Source organism: Mesoplodon bidens (genome assembly GCF_964165515.1).
Source record: "Mesoplodon bidens genome assembly, chromosome: 1".
NCBI lineage: Eukaryota > Metazoa > Chordata > Mammalia > Artiodactyla > Ziphiidae > Mesoplodon > Mesoplodon bidens.
This window is the reverse complement of record NC_138176.1, coordinates 20,692,485-20,719,728: the sequence shown is the minus strand read 5'-3', so window position 1 is coordinate 20,719,728 and position 27,244 is coordinate 20,692,485. Positions and strand designations below refer to the sequence as shown.

Here is a 27,244-nt window from a genome sequence, read left to right as displayed (position 1 = left end):
ACACTACAAGTATGCCATGTTGTTCTTAGTACCCAAGGGAAAATAATTACATGTACATTGGACCACCTAAGACTAAGTAAAGTAATGTTTCATGGGAATATAAATAGTAAGAAAGAAAGAAAAAGAGAGAGAGAAAGAAAAAGAGATTTTAGGATATATTATCTCAAGGTCCACCCATGTGTGGGATTTAGGGTGGGGCCTTTAGATGAAAACTAGTATGTTAAAGTGGAACACTAGAAATTATTTCTCCTTACCATTTAAGATTTCTGCTTCATGGAGTAGGGAACCAAGGATCAAATTCTAATCCTGGGGTACTTGGGAGATAGTATTGTTGTTTCATTTGTAAGGGAGCACTGTAGACTCCCTGTTAACTTTAAGCCTATTACTGGATTTAATAAAGATTTTATTATACTGGTTGCATAAAGCAGAAAGAAAGAAAACGTGTAAAAATTTTCATTTATTAGTCATCTGAAACAAGGAAAGGAATAGAGTTGATGAGTATATGCGTCTTATTTTCCTGATCAAAAAGCTACCTATGTGGAAGTTGCTGTTCTTATGCGTCTTGAACATTGATCTCTTGTATGTCGTAAAGTGACATTTGTTCCCTGACATTGTAGCATCCTTAAGATATAATGTTGGTTGACTTTTTCCCCCATAATATTCTCAGATATAATATGATATTCCTGATATAAATGTTACTTTATAAATTTATGCTGAGAGTTGGCTCATAATATTATAAATTCCTATTCCTCCTTTCTCCCAAGCGTTGAAACCTTACTTTCATAGAAGTAAAAAGGAGAGAAAATGAGTGACGTAATGTGAGTTTAAAAGCATGTACCTTGAAAATCCCAGTAATTTTATCATTTGGGATCCTTTTAACAATTAGGAGGTGGGATCTGTAATACATAATTATTTTTTAACTTCATGGTTGACTTTAATCTTGGTTCATGGCCTTCTGGCACACTTCCAAAAATCACCCCTGCTAAGATATTACTGCTATTAGAGAGAACTGGCTGCAATTGCTATCTGGCTTATTGAGTAGTATAAGATAAGTTCAAATTCCCAGCTTCTTTACTGTTTGGTCTCACAGCTGAAAAATATTAAGATCTGTCATCTTTAAAACTCTACTGACACTACTCTACATGGCTTCAGGGTAATACTGATTTCCTCCTAAATATCTCTTGAACCTGCCTTTTCTCTTACCCTCCTAATCCAAGATACTATCACTCCTCACCTGGACAGCTGTCGCGACCTCCTAACTGGTATCCCTGCAACCACTCTTGTCCCAAATACAATTCTGATGAATTATATTGGCTAGCCTTCCTTCAATTGCTTCAATAGACCATGTTTCCTCCTACCTCAGGGTCTTTGCACATCTGTTCTCTTCTGAGAATCATTTTTCTTCCCCTTTTGCCATGTTATCTCTATCTAATTACACTCTTACTTCAACTCAATAATAACTTCTTCAGGGAAACCTTTTCCTCATCTGCCAAACTAGAGCAGGTATTCACATACCTCATGTCACCCCTACTTTTCCTCCACTGTTTATCACAGTCTGTAGAAATGCAGTTCTCTGATTGATAAATTCATGTCTCATTTATTGGACTAAAGACTCCATGAAGGCAAGGATTGAATCTCTTCTTCTTAAAGATTTATCCCCAGTACCCGTCACAGCGCTCTGTACACAGTAGATGTTCCTGAAGAATGGAAGGTTTTCAAACTCCAGGTAGACTGTCCTAAACTGGAACTGAGTTTTTCTTTTGTGCCAAGTATCATATTAGACTCTGTAAGTAGAAATAATGGAAGAATGTGCAACTCCTGCTTTGGCAAACTCTGATTACTTTGTGTTCTGTAGGATATTAATGATAATACATCTGGAAAGGAAAACAATATATAGTATTTGAAGAATAAAAATCTTCAGATTGCCAGTTCTTTTAAACAAGTATGTTAGAGTAGACTACAGAATGCTACAATTAATTTTAAAGACTACTATTGTCATCCTGTGTCATGAGAATTCAGTGATATCAGAACTCATATGCAAAGAACCAAAAGTCTGTCAAATATTGGCAGTAAATATTCGTATGAGCTTGTAACACGCATATAGTAATTGTATTATTTTAAGGTGACCTACAAAGTAGTAAGTACAGGCATACCTCATTTTCTTGCACTTCCCTCTATTGTGCGTCACAGACATTGTGTTTTTTACAAACTGAAGGTTTGTGGCAACCCTGCATTGTCAAGTGATGGTAAGCATTTTTTAACAATAAAATGTTTTTGAATTGAGGTATGTACTTTTTTTTTTTAGACATAATACTATTGCACATTTAATAGACTATAGTAGGGACTTCCCTGGTGGTCCAGTGGTAAAGAATCCGCCTTCCAATGCAGGGGACACGGGGTCGATCCCTGGTTGGGGAACTAAGATCCCACATGCCGTGGGGCAACTAAGCCCGCGTGCCACAACTACTGAGCTCGCGTGCTTCCACTAGAGAGCCCGCATGCTGCAAACTACAGAGCCCATGCACCCTGGAGCCCGAGCGCCACAACTAGAGAGAGAGAAAAAAAAAACCCAGCACATCACAACTAGAGAGAAGCCCGCGTGCTGAAACGAAAGATCTCGCATGCCTCAACAACAACAAAAAAAAAGACTATAGTATAACGTAAACATAACTTTTATGTGCACTGAGAAACCAAAAAATTTGTATGACTCACTTTATTGAGATATTCGCTTTATTGCAGTGGTCTGGAACCAAACCCATGATGTCTCTGAGGTATACCTGTACCAATTTACGGTTGAATTTCAAGTTGATGAAAAATGTCTTACATTTTTCAGCTGCAGTATTTCAGTACTATGTGCTAAGATTGATGACATAAAAAACAAAACAAAACAACTTTCCTTTTGCTTGTAAGGCTTTAGTTTAACTTTTCTTAAACTACAGAATGATGAAATGTCTTAGTCTTATTTTAGAGGGAATGATGTTATATTTTCAGCTTTATATCCTTTTGTCTTCTTCATGGATTATTAGGGGTTTTTTTGTTTTGTTTTGCAGGAGCGGGGTGAATTCTTTTTCTAGTATAGTTGTAGAGGTTTATTTTCCCCCTAGTGGAAGTAATTTGAGATATATCTTCGGTTTTTATTCTTAAACATGTACTTATTTGTTCACGGAATAATAGAATGAAGACTTATTTTTATTTTTGTGAAATTTCTTATTTGTCTATATTTTTCAATTTTTCGATATTAAATAACTAGTTGCTGAGTCTTTGTCCAGTATAGAACTCCCAAAGTTTCAGGACAAAAGTGGAAATTAGTAGCAGTTAAACTCTTAATGATATTAGTGTTGTTCTTCAGGTACTTTCCAAATGTTGAGTGATGTGATCTGATGTGTTCTGTGATATTCTGTTTTTCACTAAAACCAAGTTTAAATGAAAAATTCTCAAGAATTATTTATATACCTCAACAAACTCAGATTTTCCATTAAATGCTTCATTGAAGCATAAGTTTGCTGTTGTTGGATTTCTTAAGAATATATCCCCCTGTGGAAGTATCGTTTGAAGGAGACTTGCATGATCATGGCTTGTAAGTTGGTAGGACAACTCCTTCTGTTCCTATTTGATGAGAGGCCTTTTGCCAGAATATTTATGTGATACTGTAATATAGGTCACAAATCATAGAAAGGGAATTGAGGATTTCATCTGGTACAGCTCTCTGCTTTATGAAGGTAAGATATTATCATATATTTTATGGTTAAAGCTCATGTGGCCTAGAGATGCTTAAGGGATTTTTGTCCAAGCCTTATAGCTATAAGTGATGGTTAAGTTTAATATCAGGCCAGATTTTAAGCAGTATATGCATAATTCTAACCAGGCAGGAATGTTAACCTGAAGAAAGCTTTCTCTTCTAGTTTTTTCCTTACAAATTAAACAGCATTGCCTCCTTTTGGATATATTGTAGCATGATTCTTTGTCATTTCTTAGGTGAAGACACTTTCCCCAATACTAACCTAATCAAAGAGGTTTTGTGGTGTGGTTTGAAAAAATATGTATCCAGATCTCATTTCTGTTCAATAGTGCTAATGTAATTTAAGTATGCATATTTTTTTAGATTGTTTTTATTTTCATTTTGGCTTCTAACATTTTTAAACACTGGCAGACTTTTCTTCCGTGTGTGTGTGTGTGTGTGTGTGTGTGTGTACACATATGTATACTATCTTCATTATCATCTAACACATGTTACCAAGTAAACATATAAATACATTATTTCAAACTATGATGAGCTTAATAGAGAAAAATAGAGGATCCTGTGAAGGCCATAATAGAGGACCTGATCAAGTTTGAAAGATGAAAGAAGGCATCTCAGGGTTGTGAACCTTTGCAATCCTGCTTTCACTTATCCTGAACATTTTTTCAAGTTTGTACACATCTGTTAAGTCGTTTTTAATTACAGCATGATATTCTACTTCATGTGTGTACCATAATTTGTTAAGCCAACCATCTGTTAATGACGTTTTTTAATTTTATTTATTTATTTGGCTGCACTGGGTCTTAGTTGTGGCACGCGGGCTCTTTCGTTGTGTTGGGCACACTCTTTGTTGCGGCACACAGGCTTCTCTTTAGTTGTGGCCCATGGGCTCCAGAGCGTGCGGGCTCAGTAGTTGTGGCATGCAGGCTTGGTTGCCCTGTGGCATGTGGGATCTTAGTTCTCCGACTAGGGATCAAACCCCTGTTCCCTGCATTGGAGGGCAGATTCTTAACCACTGGACCATCAGGGAAGTCCCTGTTAATGACATTTAAAATGTTAATTTTACATTACTTTTTCATGACATGCAGGGCTACTATGAACATCTTTGTACAGATACTTTTGTGTATTTGTCCACCTAGATCCTTAGGATAAACATGAAGAATTAGAATTATTGGATCAAAGGGTAGAATCCATCTTCAATAACACCTTGCATTTAATATGCTACTTGTGTGCAAAGCCCTTTAACATACATTATTATTTCTTTTGAATTTCAGAAAATTTCTGTGAGGTGAAGTGGAATTTATTTCTCTATTTTTTTGATAAGGAAACTGGACTGGTATGCACAGTACAACTAGAAGATGAGAGAACTCCCTGTAATTTGTTTCTCTGGAATCAGCAAACAGTCCTTAGTAATAATTTATTTAAAAACTAAGACTCAGTGACAATAACCTGAAATTTATGTGTTTTACTGTTCTCCTTTTCTGCTCTGGGAAATGCCTGAAACGTGTGGTCTGCACCTGCTGTTTTAATGCCTTATCACCAGAGTTTTTTTTTACCCTTTGCAATTTGCTTCCTTATTTGCTAGCTATTGGAACTGCTCTCTTAAAATAATTTGTAATCAAATTTATGGAACTTACACTATATATATAGAACTATTGCTGAACATGCTTCCCTACCATAGAGGAGCTTGTGGTATATTTGGAAAAATAGTATATATAGTAAAAATGATAAATAATACAAATCAGCAAGATGTTATAGACAGGGCCATTTTTATTTATGTTGGATGATGGTACAGAGAGTAAATAGCTTAAATTTATAGAAAAAGGTTATTATGGAAATGCTATAGATTCACAATACATACTTGTTCATTGATTAAATTTAATGTGCATTCAAGGAGACATAGGGATTCCACAACATAGTATTAGAGAGAAATTCCTTATGTTTTATCTAAGTAATGAATTTCTTATAAGAGAAAATATTTGGTTTAGTAGATAATTTTGTTATTAATGTTACTGTATACATTTCAGGGGAAAGTGTTATGGATTTTCTTTTTATTTAGTTTTATGACATTGGATAAAAGGGTTTTCCATGTGGTATTTATTTCCTTGTCTTTGTTTATCATGGGAAATATTTTTGCTAGTCTTTTGAGAACACAATGTAAATACCATTTGTGGAGGCCACATGATGAGAGCTTTGAAGCCATTTGAAATGAGCATTTTTAAATTATAGAAGAATATAATCTTAGTCTTTAGTCAGTCATGTATTTTGATAAAGCAACTGATTTTCCTTTACTCTTATTTTGATTAATTAGACGGGGCAATTTAGGATTCTTTTTGAGGAACTATAAAGAACCTTTCCTCTCATGTAATAAAAGAGACTAGAGAGTAAAATGTGGTAAGTTTGCCTTGGTATTAGAAGAAGTAAATTTTCAGGTTTTTAATTTCGATCACCGTAGTCCTGTGTGATAGTATATATCTTCTATAGGAACAACAGAACAAAAGTGATCTTTAGTCTCCACAAAAACTCTGGATAATGTATTGTCATTAATACTTAGTCTGTTGGATGGTTTTTTGTAGTCTTTGTTGGTAACAGTAAATGCACATAAGTTACAATTTAAAATTTGGATTTCTAGGCCTGGCTCTTAAGGTTTGGTGTACTTAATTTTATCATTCTAACATGTTACCCAATCATTTGTCCTTTGGAAAGCAGGTTACATTCCTGGAAATAGCACTATTAGTCAAAAAGAAATATTTGAATCTCATTTTTGTATAGAATCATTGTTTATTGCTGGGTGGGGGGGGCGGTTTACCAAAAGCTCAGAGTCTAATATTTTAATGGAATTTATCACAAACACCATATTTAATCCACTGACTGTTTAAAGAAACACAGTGATTTATTTGTATAAAATTTAAACATGCTTAAACATGTAGAAATTAGTTTAAAAGAATTACATGGTGGTTATCTAACATTGTAAGAATATAGTGCCATAGTGTATGGTATATAGTTGCAATTTTCTTAGTAAGTCCTGCGTTATTTTTGCTGTTTTTGTTATTTTTACTTTTTGCAAAAATTGGATGATGGAATGTGAGCTACATGAGGGAAGAGACTTTGAAATTTTTAAGTACTTATATTCCCAGTGTAGGCACTCAATAAATCCTTACTAAGTAAATGAATGGCTGAATACTTTGAGCATGATTATGTAGACCCGAAGGTACTTTTTATGAAATGTTGGTGTAGTTTTGAGAAGACTTTTAGAGAAACTTAGGCTTAATTGATTGTTTTGTATGAAACTGATCTAGGGATGTTTAATATCTTTATTCTCATCATCAGTTTATTTGTAGCAGGTAAACTCATTGGCGACAAAGTTGTTTTTGTTTTGATTTTTTTTAGCATTTGAAGTTAAGACCCATATTATCAGAAATAGCTGAGTAACATGTTTCTTTTATTCTTTTAACAAACATTTTAAGTATCAGTAGGAATTTAATATTAATTTATTAAATATCAGTATGTGCTTCATACTGTTGGCCACAAATGTGAAAAATCATTTGGCTGTTAGTGGTAAAGTGTAACAAGTGTGAGGCACTGTCCTGTAAGATGAAGGTCTCTTATTCTACAGGAGTCCACAGGAAGACTTGAACATGCATGGTCATGGCATTATTCGTAATCACCGAAAGCTGGAAGCAATTGAAATGTCCATCAGCTAGTGAATGGATAAACAAAATATAGTATATTGTACAATGGAATACTACCCAGCAATAAAAAAGAAAAAATACTCATACATATGACAAAATGGATGAACCACAAAAAACTTATGTAAACAAAGTCAGATACATAAGAGTACATATTGCATAATTCCATTATATGAAATTTATATTTATAAGGCAAAACTATAGAGATAGAAAGCAGATCAGCGGTGGGTGAGGGGACGGAGTGCAGATTCACTGCAAATGGACATGAGGGGACTTCTGGGGTGATAGAAGTGTTCTAAAAGTGGAATGTGGTAATGGTTACACAAATACGTAAATTTACAAAAGCTCATTGAATTGTACACTTAAAATGGGTGAATTTTATAGTATGTATCAATAAAACTTTAAAAAAAGATTGCCTGTCTTATTGCAGTAAGATAATGAAGGGTCTTGAACATATGACAAATGCTAAAAAGAACTAAAGGTAGAATGAATGAATGAATATTAAGCAATGTTTCCTTTATTTTTTTTCTTCCAGTTTTTTTGAGATATAATTGACATACAGCACTATATAAATTTAAGGTGTATAGCATAATGACTTACATACATCATGAAGTTATTATCACAGTAAGTTTAGGGAACATCTATCATCTCATACAGATACAAAATAAAAGAAAAAGAAAAAAATTTTTTTCCTTGTGATGAGAATTCTTAGTATTTACTGTCTTAACAACTTTCATGTATTACAAACAGCAGTGTTAATATTTTAATCATATTGTACATTACATCCCTGGTACTTACTTATCTGATAACTGGAAATTTAAACACTTTGACTGCCTTCATCCACTTACCCCTCCCGTCACCCCCAGCCTCTGATGACCACAAATGTGATCTCTTTTTCTATGAGTTTGATTGTTTTTGAAGTATAACTGACCAACAACACTATGTTAGTTCCCAGTGTACAACATAGTGATTTGTTATTTCTATTCATTACAAAATGATCACCACAGCAATGATTCCTTTAAAACTTGAAATAAACCAATAAGGAGTAGTGAGTGTAGTCAGTTGGAAGAAGGCACCTCCACTCTCCTGCAGCAACCAGAACAAGGAAAATTCAGCTATCCTGCCAACCTCTCCTCCCTTACTCCCTTTGAGAATCACTTTTCTATGTGATATATTTCCCATAGACAGGAGGATTCTTTGAAATAGATACATGTATAACATCTGTGTCTGCTTCTAGTACTATAGTGAGGAATGGAGTATAGTAACAATGAAAATTGGGATCTATGGGATTTCTATTATGAGTAGTGCTATTAATTATGGTACCATTTTGGGTTTTTTTTCCTCCAACAAATATCTACTCAATGTTTATTTCATGCCTGACTCCTTCCTGAAATACTGAATTACAATTTGGAAGTCCAGTGATTTAGGAAATCACTGATATTTTTTCCATTTTTAAAGATTTTTTAGAATGTTGCTCTGTAATAGAATCAAATAATGAAGCAGTCTAGGTAATTAGTGGTTTGTCTTTTTAAATGCCTTGTTTTAACTTTTGAAAATTTGTTTAAGAGCAGTCATTTTAATCTTGAAAATTCTCTGTAGTTCCCAATATTGCTTTTACCTAAGAAGTGATTATTCACAAATACTGTAAAACTTTAGTATGTATTTAGATGCGTCTTAATTTCTGGCACTAAGACAAAAGTTAGTTAATACTAAATGGCTTACAAATTAAAATAACATTCCTCTGCCTCATCTATCCCCATCCAATTTCTGCTTCCTAGAGGCTACAACTTGCAGTAATTTAACAGTTTCTTCTACTGTTTGCTCTCATATTTCTAAATTAGGAACTTATCCTGCTTGTTATCTGTTGACTTCCTGTTATGAAGATGAAGATTTGACTGTCTATACTCTTGACTGACAGCAGATTAATCATATGCCAGATATGAAAAAAAATTAAGTAGATGAAAGAACAGATAGTCCCCAAAGGGCTTATGTTTTTAAATTATGCACTTTCTAGTAATTTGTATTATTAGTCTTCTAGAATAAGGAATTGATGTTTTAGTCTCATTCCTGGGCACTTTATGGTAGATTAGAGTATTGCCTCAATTGTAGGATGAGGTTTGTAACTTAAAAAAAAAGTTTTGATGCAGTGTAATTTCTATACAATAAAATTCCTCAATTTTTAGTGTATGAGTCAGTGACTAGACGTGTATACAGTCATGCAACCCCCAACACAATTATGATACAGAACTTTTTTTATCTCAAAATATTATTACCTCATGCCTCTATAGTCAGTTTCTTATCCCCCCCTTCTGATCTGTTTTGTCACTACAGTTTTGCCATTTCTGGAATTTCATATAAATGGAATCATGTATATACTATTCTGTGTCTGACTTCTTTCACTTAGCATAATGTTGTTTGAAATTCATTCATCTTGTCCTATGAGTCAGTAGCTAAGTCCTTTATATTGCTGAGTCCATTGTATGAATATGCCACAGTTTGTTTATTCATTTACCAGTTGATAGACATTAGGTTGTGTATAGTTTCTAGCTATTATAAGTAAAGATGCTATATACTTTTATGAACAGGTCTTTCTGTGGACATATGTTTTCATTTTTCTTAGCTACGTAGGAGTAGAATTCTGGGTCACATAGTAAGTGTGTATATAACTTTATAAAGAAACTACGAAACCATTCTCCAAAGTGGCTGTACCATTTTACATCCTGACTAGCAGTGTAGGGTACTTCCAGTAACTCCAGATCCTGGATAGCACTTGGTATTGTCAGTTTTTTAAATTTTAGCCATTCTAGTGGGTGCGTCGTAGTATCTCACTGTGTTTTATTTTGCATTTTCCTAGTGATTTTGAATATCTTATTGTGTGTTTGTTTGCCATTGATATATCTTCTTTGGTGAAGGGTCTGTGTCTTTTGCTTTTTATTTTATTTAGTTGTTTTCTTATTGACTTGTAAGAGTTCTTTGTAAATTCTGGATACAAATTCTTTGTTACATATGTGGTTTACAAATGTTTTCTCCTCAGTGGTATGCCTTTGTCATCTTCTTAACAGTGTCTTTTGAAAAACAAAAGTTTTAAATTTTGAGGAAGTCCAGTTTACATGTTTATCTTTCATGGTTCATGCTTCTTTTTTTTTGAATTTTTGAATTTTATTTATTTTTTATACAGCAGGTTCTTATCAGTTATCCATTTTATACATATTAGTATATACATGTCAATCTCAATCTCCCAATTCATCCCACCACCACCAGCCCCACGCCACTTTCCCCCCTTTGTGTCCATATGTTAGTTCTCTACATCTGTGTCTCTATTTGTGCCCTGAAAACCAGTTCATCTGTACCATTTTTCTAGGTTCCACATATATGTGTTAATATACGATATTTGTTTTTCTTTTTCTGCCTTACTTCACTCTGTATGACAGTCTCTAGATCCATCCATGTCTCTACAAATGACCCAATTTCGTTCCTTCTTATGGCTGCGTAGTATCTCATTGTATATATATATACCACATCTTCTTTATCCATTCGTCTGTCGATGGGCATTTAGGTTGCTTCCATGACTGGCTATTGTAAATACAGCTGCAATGAACATTGGAGTGCATGTGTCTTTTTGAATTATGGTTTTCTCAGGGTATATGCCCAGTAGTGGGATTGCTGGGTCATACGGTAGTTATATTTTTAGTTTTTTAAGGAAACTCCATACTGTTCTCCATAGTGACTGTATCCATTTACATTCCCACCAACAGTGCAAGAGGGTTCCCTTTTCTCCACACCCTCTCCAGCATTTGTTGTTTGTAGATTTTCTGATGATGTCCATTCTAACTGGTGTTGGGTGATAACCTCATTGTAGTTTTGATTTGCATTTCTCTAATGATTAGCGATGTTGAGCAGGTTTTCATGTGCTTCTTGGCCATCTGTATGTTTTCTTTGGAGAAATGTCTATTTAGGTCTTCTGCCTATTTTTGGATTGCGTTGTTTGTTTTTTTAATATTGAGCTGCATGAGCCACTTGTATATTTTGGAGATTAATCCTTTGTCCATTGATTCGTTTGAAAATATTTTCTCCCATTCTGAGGGTTGTCTTTTCATCTTGTTTATAATTTCCTTTGCTTTGCAAAAGCTTTTACGTTTCACTAGGTCCCATTTGTTTATTTTTGTTTTTATTTCCATTACTCTAGGAGGTGGATCAGAAAAGATCTTGCTGTGATTTATGTCAGAGTGTTCTTCCTATGTTTTCCTCTAAGAGTTTTATAGTGTCCAGTCTTACATGTAGGTGTCTAATCCATTTTGAGTTTATTTTTGTGTATGTTGTTAGGGAGTGTTCTAATTTCATTCTTTTACATGTAGCTGTCCAGTTTTCCCAGCACCACTTATTGAAGATACTGTCTTTTCTCCACTGTATATCCGTGCCTCCCTTGTCATAGATTAGTTGACGATAGGTGCGTGGGTTTATCTCTGGGCTTTCTACCCTGTTCCATTGATCTATGTTTCTGTTTTTGTTCAAGTAACGTATTGTCTTGATAACCGTACCTTTGTAGTATAGTCTGAAGTCAGGGAATCTGATTCCTCCTGCTCTGTTTTTTTCCCTCAAGACTGCTTTGACTATTTGGGGTCTTTTGTGTCTCCATACAAATTTTAAGATTTTTTGTTCTAGTTCTGTAAAAAATGCCATTGGTAATTTGATAGGGATTGCAATGAATCTGTGGATTGCTTTGGGTAGTATCGTCATTTTCACAATATTGATTCTTCCAATCCAAGAACGTGGTATATCGCTCCATCTGTTTGTATCATCTTTAATTTCTTTCATCAGTGTCTTAGCGTTTTCTGCATGCAGGTCTTTTGTCTCCATAGGTAGATTTATTCCTAGGTATTTTATTCTTTTTGTTGCAGTGGTAAATGGGAGTGTTTCCTTAATTTCTCTTTCAGATTTTTCATCATTAGTGTATAGGAATGCAAGAGATTTCTGTGCATTAATTTTGTACCCTGCAACTTTACCAAAGTCATTGATTAGCTCTAATAGTTTTCTGGTGGCATCTTTGGGATTCTCTATGTATAGTATCATGTCATCTGCAAACAGTGACAGTTTTACTTCTTTTCCAATTTGTATTCCTTTTATTTCTTTTTCTTCTCTGATTGCCATGGCTAGGACTTCCAAAACTATGTTGAATAATAGTGGTGAGAGTGGACATCCTTGTCTTGTTCCTGATCTTAGAGGAAATGCTTTCAGTTTTTCACCACTGAGAATGATGTTTGCTGTGAGTTTATCATATACGGCCTTTATTATGTTGAGGTGGGTTCCCTCTATGCCCACTTTCTGGAGAGTTTTTTTATCATAAATCGTGTTGAATTTTGACAAAAGCTTTTTCTGCATCTATTGAGATGATCGTAGGGTTTTTCTTCTTCAATTTGTTAATATGGTGTATCACATTGATTGATTTGCGCATATTGAAGAATCCTTGCATCCCTGGGATAAATCCCACTTGATCATGGTGTATGATCCTTTTAATGTGTTGTTGGATTCTGTTTGCTAGTATTTTGTTGAGGATTTTTCCATCCATATTCATCAGTGATATTGGTCTGTAATTTTCATTTTTTGTAGTATTTTTGTCTGGTTTTGGTATCCGGGTGATGGTGGCCTCATAGAATGAGTTGGGAGTGTTCCTTCCTCTGCAATTTTTTCGAAGAGTTTGATAAGCATGGGCGTTAGCTCTTCTCTGAATGTTTGATAGAATTCACCTGTGAAGCCATCTGCTCCTGGACTTTGTTGTTGGAAGATTTTTTTTTTTTTTTTTGCGGTACGTGGGCCTCGCACTGCTGTGGCCTCTCCCGTTGCGGAGCACAGGCTCTGGACGTGCAGGCTCAGCGGCCATGGCTCACGGGCCCAGCCGCTCTGCGGCATGTGGGATCTTCCCGGACCGGGGCACGAACCCGCGTCCCCTGCATCGGCAGGCGGACTCTCAACCACTGCACCACCAGGGAAGCCCCTGTTGGAAGATTTTTAATCACAGTTTCAATTTCATTACTTGTCATTGGTCTGTTCATATTTTCTGTTTCTTCCTGGTTCAGTCTTGGAAGGTTATACCTTCCTAAGAATTTGTTCATTTCTTCCAGGTTGTCCATTTTATTGGCATAGAGTTGCTTGTAGTAGTCTCTTAGGATGCTTTGTATTTTTGCGGTGTCTGTGGCAACTTCTCCTTTTTCATTTCTAATTTTATTGATTTCAGTCCTCTCCCTCCTTTTCTTGATGAGTCTGGCTAATGTTTTATCAATTTTGTTATCTTCTCAAAGAACCAGCTTTTAATTTTATTGATCTTTGCTATTGTTTTCTTTGTTTCTATTTCATTTATTTCTGCTCTAATCTTTATGATTTCTTTCCTTCTACTAACTTTGGATTTTGTTTGTTCTTCTTTCTCTAGTTCCTTTAAGTGTGAGGTTAGATTGTTTATTTGAGATCTTTCTTGTTTCTTGACATTGGCTTGTATTGCTATAAACTTCCCTCTTAGAACTGCTTTTACTGCATCCCATTGGTTTTGGATCATTGTGTTTTCGTTGTTAATTTGTTTCTAGTTGTTTTTTGATTTCCTCTTTGATTTCTTCAGTGATCTCTTTGTTATTTAGTAATGTATTGTTTAGCCTCCATGTATTTTTTGTGTTTTTTCCATTTTTTTCCATGTAATTGATTTCTAATCTCATAGCATTATGGTCAGAAAAGATGCTTGATATGATTTCAGTTTTCTTAAATTTACTGAGGCTTGATTTGTGACCCACGATGTGATCTATCCTGGAGAATGTTCCATGCGCACTTGAGAAGAAAGTGTTATCTGCTGTTTTTGGATGGAATGTCCTATAAATATCAATTAAATCTATGTGGTCTGTTGTGTCATTTAAAGCTTGTGTTTCCTTAGTAATTTTCTGTTTGGATGATCTGTCCGTTGGTGTAAGTGAGGTGTTAAAGTCCCCCGCTATTATTGTGTTACTGTCGATCTCCTCTTTTATAGCTGTTAGCAGTTGCCTTATGTATTGAGGTGCTCCTGTGTTGGGAGCATATATATTTATAATTGTTATATCTTCCTCTTGGATTGATCCCTTGGTCATTATGTAGTGTCCTTCCTTGTCTCTTGTAATGTTCTTTGTTTTAAAATCTATTTTATCTGATATGAGTACTGCTACACCAGCTTTCTTTTGATTTCCATTTGCATGGAATATCTTTTTCCATCCCCTCACTTTCAGTCTGTATGTGTCCCTAGGTCTGAAGTGGGTCTCTTGTAGACAGCATATACATGGGTCTTGTTTTTGTATCCATTCATCGAGCCTGTGTCTTTTGGTTGGAGCATCTAATCCATTCACGTTTAAGGTAATTATCAATATGTATGTTCCTGTTACCATTTTCTTAATTGTTTTGGGTTTGTTTTTGTAGGTCCTTTTCTTCTCTTGTGCTTCCCACTTAGAGAAGTTCTTTAGCATTTGTTGTAAAGCTGATTTGGTGGTGCTGAATTCTCTTAGCTTTTGCTTGTCTGTAAAGCTTTTGATTTCTCCATCAAATCTGAATGAGATCCTTGCAGGGTAGAGTAATCTTGGTTGTAGGTTCTTCCCTTCATCACTTTAAATATGTCATTCCACTCCCTTCTGGCTCGTAGAGTTTCTGCTGAGAAATCAGCTGTTAACCTTATGGGAGTTCCCTTGTATGTTTTTTGTCATTTTTCCCTTGCTGCTTTCAATAATTTTTCTGTCTTTAATTTTTGCCAGTTTGATTACCGTGTGTCTCGGCATGTTTCTCCTTGGGTTTATCCTGTATGGGACTCTCTGCACTTCCTGGACTTGGGTGGCTATTTCCTTTCCCATGTTAGGGATGTTTTTGACTATAATCTCTTCAAATATTTTCTCTGGTCCTTTCTCTCTCTCTCTTCTGCTTCTGGGACCCCGATAATGCAAATGTTGTTATGTTTCATGTTGTCCCAGAGGTCTCTTAGGCTGCCTTCATTTCTTTTCATTCTTTTTTCTTTATTCTGTTCCACAGCAGTAAATTCCACCATTCTGTCTTCCAGGTCATTTATCCGTTCTTCTGCCTCAGTTATTCTGCTATTGATTCCTTCTAGTGTATTTTTCATTTCAGTTATTGTATTATTCATCTCTGTTTGTTTGTTCTTTAGTTCTTGTAGGAGTTTGTTAAACATTTCTGCATCTTCTTGATCTTTGCCTCCATTCTTTTTCTGAGGTCCTGGATCATCTTCACTATCATTATTCTGAATTCTTTTTCTGGAAGGTTGCCTATCTCCACTTCATTTAGTTGTTTTTCAGGGGTTTTATCTTGTTCCTTCATCTGGTACATAATCCTCTGCCTTTTCATCTTGTCTGTCTTTCTGTGAATGTGGTTTTTGTTCCACAGGCTGCAGGATTTTAGTTCTTCTTGCTTCTGCTGTCTGCCCTCTGGTGGATGAGGCTATCTAAGAGGCTTGAGCAAGTTTCTTGATGGGAGGGACTGATGGTGGGTAGAGCTGGCTGTTGCTCTAGTGAGCAGAGCTCAATAAAACTTTAATCCACTTTTCTGCTGATGGGTTGTGCTGGGTTCCCTCCCTGTTGGTTGTTTGGCCTGAGGCTACCCAACATTGAAGCCTACCCGGCACTTTGGTGGGGCTAATGGCGGACTTTGGGAGGGCTCGAGGAGTACTTGCCCGAACTTCTGCTGCCAGTGTCCTTGTCCTCACGGTGAGACACAGCCACCCCGTGCCTCTACAGGAGACCCTCCAGCACTAGCAGGTGGGTCTGGTTCAGTCTCCTGCGGGGTCACTGCTCCTTCCCCTTGGTCCTGATGCGCACACTACTTTGTGTGTGTCCTCCAAGAGTGGAGCCTCTGTTTCCCCCAGTCCTGTCAGAGTCCTGCAATCAAATCCCACTAGCCTTCGAAGTCTGATTCTCTAGGAATTCCTGCTCCCGTTGCTGGACCCCCAGGCTGGAAAGCCTGACGTGGGGCTCAGAACCTTCACTCCAGTGGGTGGACTTCTGTGGTGTAAGTGTTCTCCAGTTTGTGAGTCACCCACCCAGCAGTTATGGGATTTGATTTTATTGTGATTGCGCCCCTCCTACCGTCTCATTGTGGCTTCTCCTTTGTCTTTTGATGTGAGGTATCTTTTTTGGTGAGTTCCAGTGTCTTCCTGTTGATGATTGTTCAGCTGTTAGTTGTGATTCCGGTGCTCTCGCAAGAGAGAGTGAGCGCACGTTCTTCTACTCGCCATCTTAAACCAATCTCTCTGGTTCATGCTTCTTATGTCCTAAGAAATATTTGCATAATCCAAGATCACAAAATTTTCTCTTAAGTTTTCTTTAGGTAATCCATTTAGATCTGAGATTCATTTAGAGTTAATTTTTGTAGAAGGTGTGAGGTAACGGTTGAAGTTCACTTTTTGGCAAATGGACCTCCAGTTGTTTCAGTATCATTTATTGAAAAGACATTTCTACATTGAGTTGCCTTGGCATCTTTGTAAAAAATGAAAGGACCATGTATATATGAATCTATTTGTGAACTCTCTATTCTGCTCCATTGATCTAAATATTTATCTTTACTACAGTACCACACGGTCTTAATTACTGCAGTTTTTCTAGTAAGTCATGAAATAAGGTAGCGTAAACCTTCCAAATTGGTTCATCTTTTTCAAAAGTTCCTTTGACTATTCTAGGTCTTTTGCATTCTCACATATGTTATTGAAGCTGCTTGTCACTTTCCACAACAAAGCCTACTAGAGCTTTGATTGTGATTGCATTGAATCTGTAGATTAATTTGGGGGAGACTTGACACATCTGAACAACATTGAATCTTTTGATGCATGAACATCGTATATCTCCCCATTCATTCAATTATTTAGATGTTTTTAAAATTCAGCAGTATTTTGTAGTTTTTCAGAGTGTGGGTAATGCGCATACTTTGTTAAATTAGTTAATATTTATTAAAGTAGTTAATATTCTTTGATGCTATTGTATATGGCAATTGAATTTGGTATATTGACCTTGTAAACCTACTTCACTAAACTCACTTATTAGCTCTAGTAATTTGTATATTCTTCAGGATTTTCTAAATAGACACTAAATGATGTTGTTTACGTTAAAGATATTTTTACTTTTTCCTTGCCTTTCTGTATGATATTTATTTTTCTTGCCTCCTTTCGTTGGCTAGGACCTCTAGTACAGTGGCTGAATAGAAGCTGATGAGAGTGAACATCCTTGCCTTGCTTCTGATATTGGGAAAACATATATTCTTTCACCATTGATATGACAACTGTAGATTTTTTTGTAGATGCCTTTTAACAAGTTGAGGAAATTCCTTTATTTCCTAATTTGCTGAAAGTTTTTATCATGAATGGATGCATGAATTTTGTCAAATGCTTTTTCTACATCTATTGAGATTATACTGTGGTTTTTATTTTTTATTCTGTTAATATGGTTAATTGCACTGATTCATATTTTTGAACCTTAAACTAATCTTGCATTCCTGGAATAAACCCTACTTGGTCACGGTGTATTTTGCAATACTCACGCTAACGTCTCTAGTTAGCACAGACTCCACAAGTTTAAGGGTGCAGCCCCCAACATGACTGCCCTCACTACAGTTGCCAGATGCAAGTTTTAAGAGTCCCCAGGCCACCCACATTTATGACCAACTGACTACAAATTTAGGTGTTCCCACAATCCCCTCAGGTTCAATAGTTCACTAGAACTACTCATGAAACTCAGGAAAGTGCTATACTTATGATTACAAGTTTTATTATAAATAATACAAATAAAGACCAGCCAAATAAAGAGATGCATAGGGTGAGGTCCAGGAGAATCCTGGGCATGGAGCTTCTGTGTCCTCTCCGTGTAGTATCAGGATGCATTACCCTGCTAGCAGATTGATGTATTCACCAACCAGGAAGCTCACCTGAACCTTGGATACTAGAGTTTTTATTTCTGTATCATTATGTAGTCACAGTTGATTGAATCATTCACCATGTGATTGAACTCTCTAGTGACCCTCCTCTCCCCAGAGGTTGGCTGATATCAGTTGCTCAAAGCCTGAATCCTCTAATTACATGGCTGGTCTTTCTGGCACGACCAGTCCAATTTAAGTCATCTCCCTAGCATAAACTCAAGAGTGGTCCAGGAGCCCACCATGAATAACAGAGACAATCCTATAACTGAGGAAATTCCAAGGTTTCTGAAGCTCTGTCCCAGGAAATTGGGACAAAGACCAGACAAGTTTTTTATTGTAAACTGATAGTTTCTATAAATTTGCTAATATTTTCTCAAGAATTTTTGTGTCTGTGTTCTTGTTTTGTTTTGTTTTTCAATGTAAGTTCTTTGTCAGGTTTTGGTATCAGGGTAATAACTGCCCTCAAAATGAATTGGGAAATATTCCCATTTCCTTTATCTTTTGAAATATGTTCTGTAGAATTAATATTATTTATTCCCTAAATGCTTGGTAAAATTTTCCAATGAATACTTCTGGGCCTGGAGTTTTTTTTGTGGGCAGGTTGTTTTTTTGTTGTTGTTGTTGTTGTTCTCGCTAATTTTTTCCTTGCTCTTATGGTACCATTACTTTTCTTTTTTAACATCTTTATTGGAGTATAATTGCTTTACAATGGTGTGTTAGTTTCTGCTTTATAACAAAGTGAATCAGTTATACATATACACGTGTTCCCATATCTCTTCCCTCCTGCGTCTCCCTCCCTCCCACCCGCCCTATCCCACCCCTCTAGGCGGTCACACACCACCTAGCTGATCTCTTTGATGATGGCCATTCTGACCGGTGTGAGATGATATCTCATTGTGGTTTTGATTTGCATTTCTCTAATGATTAATGATGTTGAGCATTCTTTCATGTGTTTGTTGGCAATCTGTATATCTTCTTTGGAGAAATGTCTATTTAGGTCTTCTGTTTGTGGGCAGGTTTTTGATTATGAATTCAATTTCCGTAATAGATGCAAGGCTGACACTAACTCTCTATTTCTTCTTGAGTTAGTTTTGATAGTTTGTATCTTTCAAGAAATTTGTCCATTTCATCTACATGTTGAATTTATTGGCATAAAGCTGTTCATAATATTCTCTTATCATCCTTTTAATGTGTGTAGTATCTGTAGTGATGTGCTGTCTTTTGTCCCTGATATTAGTTATTTTTTGTGTGTTGGTAATTTCTGCCTTTTTTCTTCATCAGTTTTAGAAAAGTTTATCAGTTTTACTGTTTTGTTTTTTTTTTTTTTTTTTGGCGATACGCGGGTCTCTCACTGTTGTGGCCTCTCCCGTTGCGGAGCACAGGCTCTGGAAGCGCAGGCTCAGCGGCCATGGCTCACGGGCCTTGCCACTCCGCGGCATGTGGGATCTTCCCGGACCGGGGCATGAACCCGTGTCCCCTGCATCAGCAGGCGGACTGTCAACCACTGCGCCACCAGGGAAACCCTACTGTTTTTTTCTTAAGTCAACTTTTGGTTTTATTGATACTCTCTGTTGTTTCCTGTCTTCTATTTTGTTTATTCCTGTTCTTGGCTTTATTATTTCTTCCTCTACTTCAGAGTTTCTCAACCCCAGCACTATTGACATTTTCTGCCAGATAATTCTGTTTTGAGCATTATTGGATGTTTCGCAGCATCCCTGGCCTCTCCTCACAGAATACCAGTAGTGTCTCCCTGGTGTGATAACCAAAAATGTCTACAGATGTGGCCAAATATCTTCTGGTGGGAAAAATAGCCCACACGGTTGAGATCCATTGCTCACCTTCTTTTGGTTTAGTTTGCTTTTTTTTCCTACCTTCTAAAGGTGGAAGGCATGGATTTTGGACTCCATCACTGCCCCCCACCCCAACATAAGGATTTAAAGCTAGAAACATTTTTCTCTAAACACTGCTTTAGCTGCATGCCACAAATTTTGAAATGTTATATTTCTTTATCATCCAGCTGAAGATACTTTGTTTTCTTTGTGATTTATTCTTTAACCTGTGACTTCTTATTTCCTCTTCTATTTCATTGGGCTCAATTTGCTCTTCTTCTTGTAGCTTCTCAAGGTGAAAGTTAGACCATAACTTTTTAACCTTTTTTATACTAATAGAAGAATTTAAAGCTAAACATTTCTAAGTACTGCTTTAGATACATCCAACAAATTTTGACATGTTGTGTTTTCATTATCATTCAGTTCAGAATATTTTCTAATTTCTCTGTCACTTGTTCTTTGATTTGTCACTTATTTTACAAATATTGCTATTTTCCTAGTTATCTTATTGTTACTGATTTCTAATTCCATTGTGCTTAGAGAACTCACTCTGTATGATTTTAGTACTTAAATTTATTGAAAATTATGCTTTACAAAGTGCATAACTTAGGGACATTTATGTAATATATCAAAAGATTTACCAGAGACAAATTAGAGTGTTTGCTGTATTTGAAATGAGAATTGATTTTTACTGAATTTGATTCATGTGTAATTTTTTCATTTTTTGTGTATTGAAAATTTACATACAGAAAAGTGTATAAATCCTAAGTGTATAGCTCAATGAATTTTCACAAAGGTGAAGAAATAAAATATTATAGACTTACTGTCAACCCTACCTGAGATAACCACAATCTTCTTTTGATACCATTGGTTTGCCAGTTTTTAACTTTATATGAATGGGGTTATGCAGTGTGTATTTTTGTGTCTGCCTTTTTTCATTCAGCACTATGTTGAAATTTTGAAAATTCATCCATGTTATTGCATAATAGTTCATTCTCAGTGCTCTATAGTATTACATTATATCAATATGAATGTTCCATAATTTATTCATCCATTCTACTATTGATGGACATTTGAGTGTCCAGTTTGGGGCTAGTATGAAAAGAATGTGTATTCTCTTGTATGTCCTTTGGTGAGCATATTTATGTATATTAGTTTGGTGTATGCCTCTGAGGGGAAATGCTGAGTCATAAGGTATGCATATATTCAGCTTTGATAGTAAGTTTTAAGAAGAACTTATTAATTGTAGTTATTGTTATGCATCCTGTTTAGACACTTGCTTTTTTGTGGCCTTAGATATTGTGGTGGGTTTTTTTTGTTATTGTTATGGAAGAAGTAGTACGTTTCTTATGAGACATTTTCCCTAAAAGTGTGCAGTATTCAAGTTTTACTGTCTTTAATGTTTTTTAAAAAATATGTACTTGTGATAGAAATAAATGTACAAAACTACTTCTTTGAAATAATTACTTTATTGAAATAAGCATGATTTTCTTTTATTACAGTGTTCTTCAAACTTTATTGACCACTTTATTATATACCACTAGCAGCAAAAAAATTCTGTATACCTAATATATTTGTATGTGTTGATAATTGTATACATGTATTACTGTACTAATATTTTACAAATACAGAATAAAGTTTAAGAAGAATAATAAACATAAATAGAAGTTTCACTATTGAGCCAATTATTTTTCAACCCCCTTTAGGTATATACTTCAGAGACCCCCTGCTCTAATAAAGCTGAAGTTTAAGCTTTAGGATACAGTTAGAAAATATTCATTTAGTGTCATAGAATGTGTTCTTTTCATTGTGTGGAGGACAACATCCATTAGGCACTTTAGGATTAGAAAATAAGTGAAATGAAAATGTTAACAAATTAGGGGTTGGCTCATTAATCCAACAAAGATAGAAGTCTTTTCTTTTGTTGGAAGAGAATATTAATTCTGGGAACGGAGGCTTTTATTTTCCTTCCATGGTGGTACTACTATTGAGCCAAATGGTACCATTTTGTGCAGTTTCAGTTCTACGCTTCATTTCATTGACTGCCACCAAACTGCACCCTAAAGAATTAAAAGTTTACATATTAGAGCAGTGTTGTAGTCAGTGAGAAATCACAGATTTGGTTGAGATAATGACTTCCACTCAAACAGAGAATGCGTTAGCGTGTCTCTTAAAGGGATAGTATTTGCGAAAAAGATTACCTGTGATTTGATGATAAAATGATAGAAATGTCTTTATCCCTGTCCTTGGAAGTTGTTAATCATTCAGAGTAAGGGTGTCTGAAAGGAAGACAGTTCATAGTGTTTGTTCTCAGAGGTGTATTTTTGTTTGGAGAAGAAAGGTGTGCTAACCAGATGGATTATTCAGAACATCTCAGCTTTATAGGGAATTTATCATAATGGGTTATTTTAATGGCATATTATTGGAAGGGCTTGGTCAGGCATATAGGCTCAGGGAAGCAAAGCGGTTGTTTCTGAGTGTGCTAGGATGTGATGCGTTCAACTTCTCTGTTTGCCAGCACTGTTTGGATCGTTATTTTCTGCTTGTACGTATAATTAGACATCATACCTTAAATCTTATACTGTCCTCACAGCCGACTAAATGATCAAAACACCTATCTTTTCCTTCAGTTTCTTTTCTTTTTTTTTTTTTTTGTGGCCTCTCCCGTGGCGGAGCACAGGCCCTGGACGCACAGGCTCAGTGGCCATGGCTCACAGGCCCAGCCGCTCCGCGGCATGTGGGATCCTCCCGGACCGGGGCACAAACCCGCGTCCCCTGCATCGGCAGGCGGACTCCCAACCACTGCGCCACCAGGGAAGCCCCCAGTTTCTTTTTTAATCATTATGGTTGGTTGGTTGTTTCCAGGCTAATTCCAAGTGTTACTAAGAACCTCTCAATTTGTTGCCCCATGTAATATGTTTAACATTGTTTTAGGTAGTATATTTTCAGTCTTGTTAAAAATAATAAGAATATTTGCAGTGGCTAACATTTACTGAATACTTACTAGGTGCTGATGCTTTTACATTATTCTCTAATTCTCACAGTAACCCAGCCAAGGCATGTGGTATTATTCCAGTTTTACAAACGAGAAAACTGTTAATTAGAGAGGTTAAATAATTTGTTCAAAGTTCCACAGCTAATGTGAATGATAGGGCTAATATTTAAACTCAGGGCTTTTTTCCATTTTTGTTCTCTGGTTTTGCTTTGGATTTCTCAACTCTGCTTGTTTGCTTGTGCTATATCCTTTCCACTTGGTATGTCTTCTCCCTACCAGGTCTGGTTTCTAGTAGTAGCAAATGTACTCATCATGTAAGCTGCAGATCAAATGTCCCCTTTTCTAAAGCCCCATTTTCTGATAGCCCCATTTGTATGTAAACTCTGCATCCTTTAAACTCCCACAACACTTTGTACATTTCTTAATATATTTGTTTTGCCTTGAGTTATAATTATTCCTGTAAATGTCTTAATCTACCAGCTAGAGACTGTCTCTGATTCCTTTCAGCTTAAGCCAATTTTGAACATTGAAGATATGCAGTATTTGTTGACTTGATATTAGAGGCAAAAAAGTCATCAAAATAGGAGTAAACACTACTGATGCATTTTTTAAAAATTGGAAGATTACGGCAATATGATAAAGATTAGTACATATATGATCATTTTTGCTTTTTGGTATTTGGAAATCTTGTTCAATTTTACTAGTGATATAACTAGATATGGCATACATTTTCTGGTTTGGTGGAAAAGTTCATATACTTAGCTATCATTTTATATTTTTTAAGAAGATAATAAAGAAAAATCTGAGAGAGGTGGGAAGAACCTGCTGTTTTAATTTTGTTCACAGCAGTGGTTCAGATTATGTTCTTTTGGTGCTAGCTTTGATAGTAGGCTCAATATAATGCTGGAACTCAGCAATTGGTTATCTTTGGATATATATCTTTTTTTTTTTTTGCGGTACGCGGGCCTCTCACTGCTGTGGCCTCTCCCGTTGCGGAGCACAGGCTCCGGACACGCAGGCTCAGCGGCCATGGCTCACGGGCCCAGCCGCTCCGCGGCACGTGGGATCCTCCCGGACCGGGGCACGAACCCGCGTCCCCTGCATCGGCAGGCAGACTCCCAACCACTGAGCCACCTGGGAAGCCCGGATATATATCTTTTGCATTTAATGCCATATGTGGGATGCCAGACTGTTTGAAATAAGTATACAGTACATAGTCTTCGTCTCTCTAAATAGATTATTTCCATTTATTACTTACTGTAGTATTTCTTTTTTTTTAATCTCTGCTTCTCTCTCGCGCGCGCGCGCGCTCTTTTAAATTAATTAATTATTTTTTAAATTTTTTGGCTGCGTTGGGTCTTCATTGGGCTTTCTCTAGTTGCGGCGAGCAGGGACTACTCTTTGTTGCCGTGTGCGTGCTTCTCATTGCAGTGGCTTCTCTTGTGGAGCACGGGCTCTAGGCACGCGGGCTTCAGTAGTTGTGGCACTCGGGCTCAGTAGTTATGGCTCGTGGGCTCTAGAGCACAGGCTCAGTAGTTATGGAGCATGGGCTTAGTTACTCCAAGGCATGTGGGATCTTCCCGGACCAGGGCTCGAACCCATGTCCCGTGCATTGGTAGGCGGATTCTTAACCACTGTGCCACCAGGGAGGTCCCCTTACTATAGTATTTCATTGTTTTTGTTTTACTTGTTCTGAGTTTTCTTCTCAGATTAAGGCAATTAACCCAAAACTTACTAAGAGGGGGTGCGTGGAAAATTTTATTATTGATTACACGTTCAAATTTTGGACAATATTTTTTTGCTTTAAATCTCTTTAAAATACACCTTTTCCCTCTTCTAACTTATTGATTTACTTTGACATTTCATTCAAACAAAAAAGAACTTAAACCTTTTTATAAATACTTATATGTGTTAGAGATTTGGTTGTAATTTATTGAGTTTTGAAGTCTGAGTCTGTGTTATTCTAAAAATGCTGTGTTTTTATTGTTTCTCCCATCTGAGTCATACATATCCTTGCCATTAATTTGTCTGAACTCTTAAAGCATCCTGAGATTTTTTTTACATCTCCAGAGAGAGAGAGAGAGAGAGGTGTTTTTTTATTAAGATAATCTCTTGAAAATGAACATCAAACTACAATGAGGTATCACCTCACACCAGTTAGAATGGCCATCATCAAAAAATCTACAAACAAGGGCTTCCCTGGTGGCGCAGTGGTTGAGGGTCCGCCTGCCGATTCAGGGGATACGGGTTTGTGCCCCGGTCTGTGAGGATCCCACATGCAGTGGGGCGGCTGGACCCGTGAGCCGTGGCCACTGGGCCTGCGCGTCCGGAGCCTGTGCTCCGCAACGGGAGAGGCCACGACGGTGAAAGGCCTGCGTACTGCAAAAAAAAAAAAAAAAAAAATCTACGAACAGTAAATGCTGGAGAGGGTGTGGAGAAAAGGGAACCCTCTTGCACTGTTGGCGGGAATGTAAATTGATACAGCCACTGTGGAGGACAGTATGGAGGCTCCTTAAAAAACTAAAAATAGAACTACCATACAACCCAGCAATCCCACTACTGGGCATATACCCTGAGAAAACCATAATTCAAAAAGAGTCATGTACCACAATGTTCATTGCAGTTCTGTTTACAGTAACCAGGACATGGAAGCAACCTATGTGTCCATTGACAGGTGAATGGATAAAGAATATGTGGTATATATATACAATGGAATATTACTCAGCCATAAAAGGAAACGAAATTGAGTTATTTGTAGTGAGGTGGATGGAACTAGAGTCTGTCATATAGAGTGAAGTAAGTCAGAAAGAAAAAAACAAATACCGTATGCTAACACATATATTAGGAATCTAAAACTAAAATGGTTCTGAAGAACCTAGGGGCAGGACAGGAATAAAGACGCAGATGTAGAGAATGGACTTGAGGACATGGGGAGGGGGAAGGGTAAGCTGGGACAAAGTGAGAGAGTGGCGTGGACATATATACACTACCAAATGTAAAATAGATAGCTAGTGGGAAGCAACCACATAGCTCAGGGAGATCAGCTTGGTGCTTTGTGACCACCTAGAGGGGTGGGATAGGGAGGGTCGGAGGGAGACGCAAGAGGGAGGAGATATGGGGATATATGTATATGTATAGCTGATTCGCTTTTTTATAAAGCAGAAACTAACACACCATTGTAAAGCAATTATACTCCATTAAAGATGTTTTAAAAAAAAAAAGAAAATGAACATCAGTCTTTTTCATCCTGTGTCACTTGGACCTTATGAAACTGCTAAGAAAGCAAAAGGTGGACAGTAGACAGTAATTCAAAGAAACCTTTTGGCTCTTGAACTAAGACAGTGGGTAAAATTTCCACAAATTATGAGACTGACAAAAATATTCTTACTGTTAAAATTTAGAAATTTGATTATTAAATATCCATTAAAATAATAAATCAGATTAAAGTAATCAGTAATGTAATAATCTGAAGGCTTTTGACATTAACCAGAATATATTAAATGCTTAAAGTTTCAGTTCTGATGAAGGAACTTAAATTTTCCTTTATAAAATTCCGTTATTGTTAATGCTAAACTATTGTAAAAGTAGTACGTTTATTCAAGAGAACTTAGTATAACATAATTCTAATAGTAGCTAACTTTAGGTAGAGTTTGTTATATTTTGATGTTCAACATAAACTTGTTTATTCCTCATAACAATCATATGAGGCAAGTACTGTTATTTTTCCTATTTTGTAGATGAGAAAACTGAGCACAGAGAAATGAAGGGACTTTTAAAAGGCCACACAATATTTGAACCCAGTCAGTCAGGCCTTAGAGTCTTTGCCTTTAACCTCTCTTCAGTATTGCTTGTCACTGAGTGGTTAAGAACTTGGGGTTTGGAGTAACAAAGACGTAGGCTTAAATCATGGCTGCGACTTATATTCTTGGGACAAGAGCATGTCTCTTTACCTCTCTGAACCTCAGTATTCTTTTTTATAAAACGAGGGTTGTTTGGAGGATAAAATGAGGTAATGTATGTTAACTGTTTAGCAGACACTCAGCTTGTTCAATTGATGGTAAGTATTATTATAACAAATACT

At 36.4% G+C, this 27,244-nt stretch overlaps 1 protein-coding gene and 1 long non-coding RNA gene across 3 annotated transcripts in view; one reads left to right on the top strand and one right to left on the bottom strand.

The window, feature by feature from the left end:
• LOC308622452 overlaps nucleotides 1-14,715 on the bottom strand; it is a 264,527-nt gene extending 249,812 nt beyond the window's left edge. The window contains exon 1 of the long non-coding RNA XR_014016637.1: nucleotides 14,609-14,715. This is a non-coding gene — a long non-coding RNA (uncharacterized lncRNA). The remainder of the gene's footprint in view (nucleotides 1-14,608) is intronic.
• MXI1 (MAX interactor 1, dimerization protein) overlaps nucleotides 1-27,244 on the top strand; it is a 105,331-nt gene that overhangs the window by 27,741 nt on the left and 50,346 nt on the right. The gene's annotated exons all lie outside the window — the stretch shown is intronic.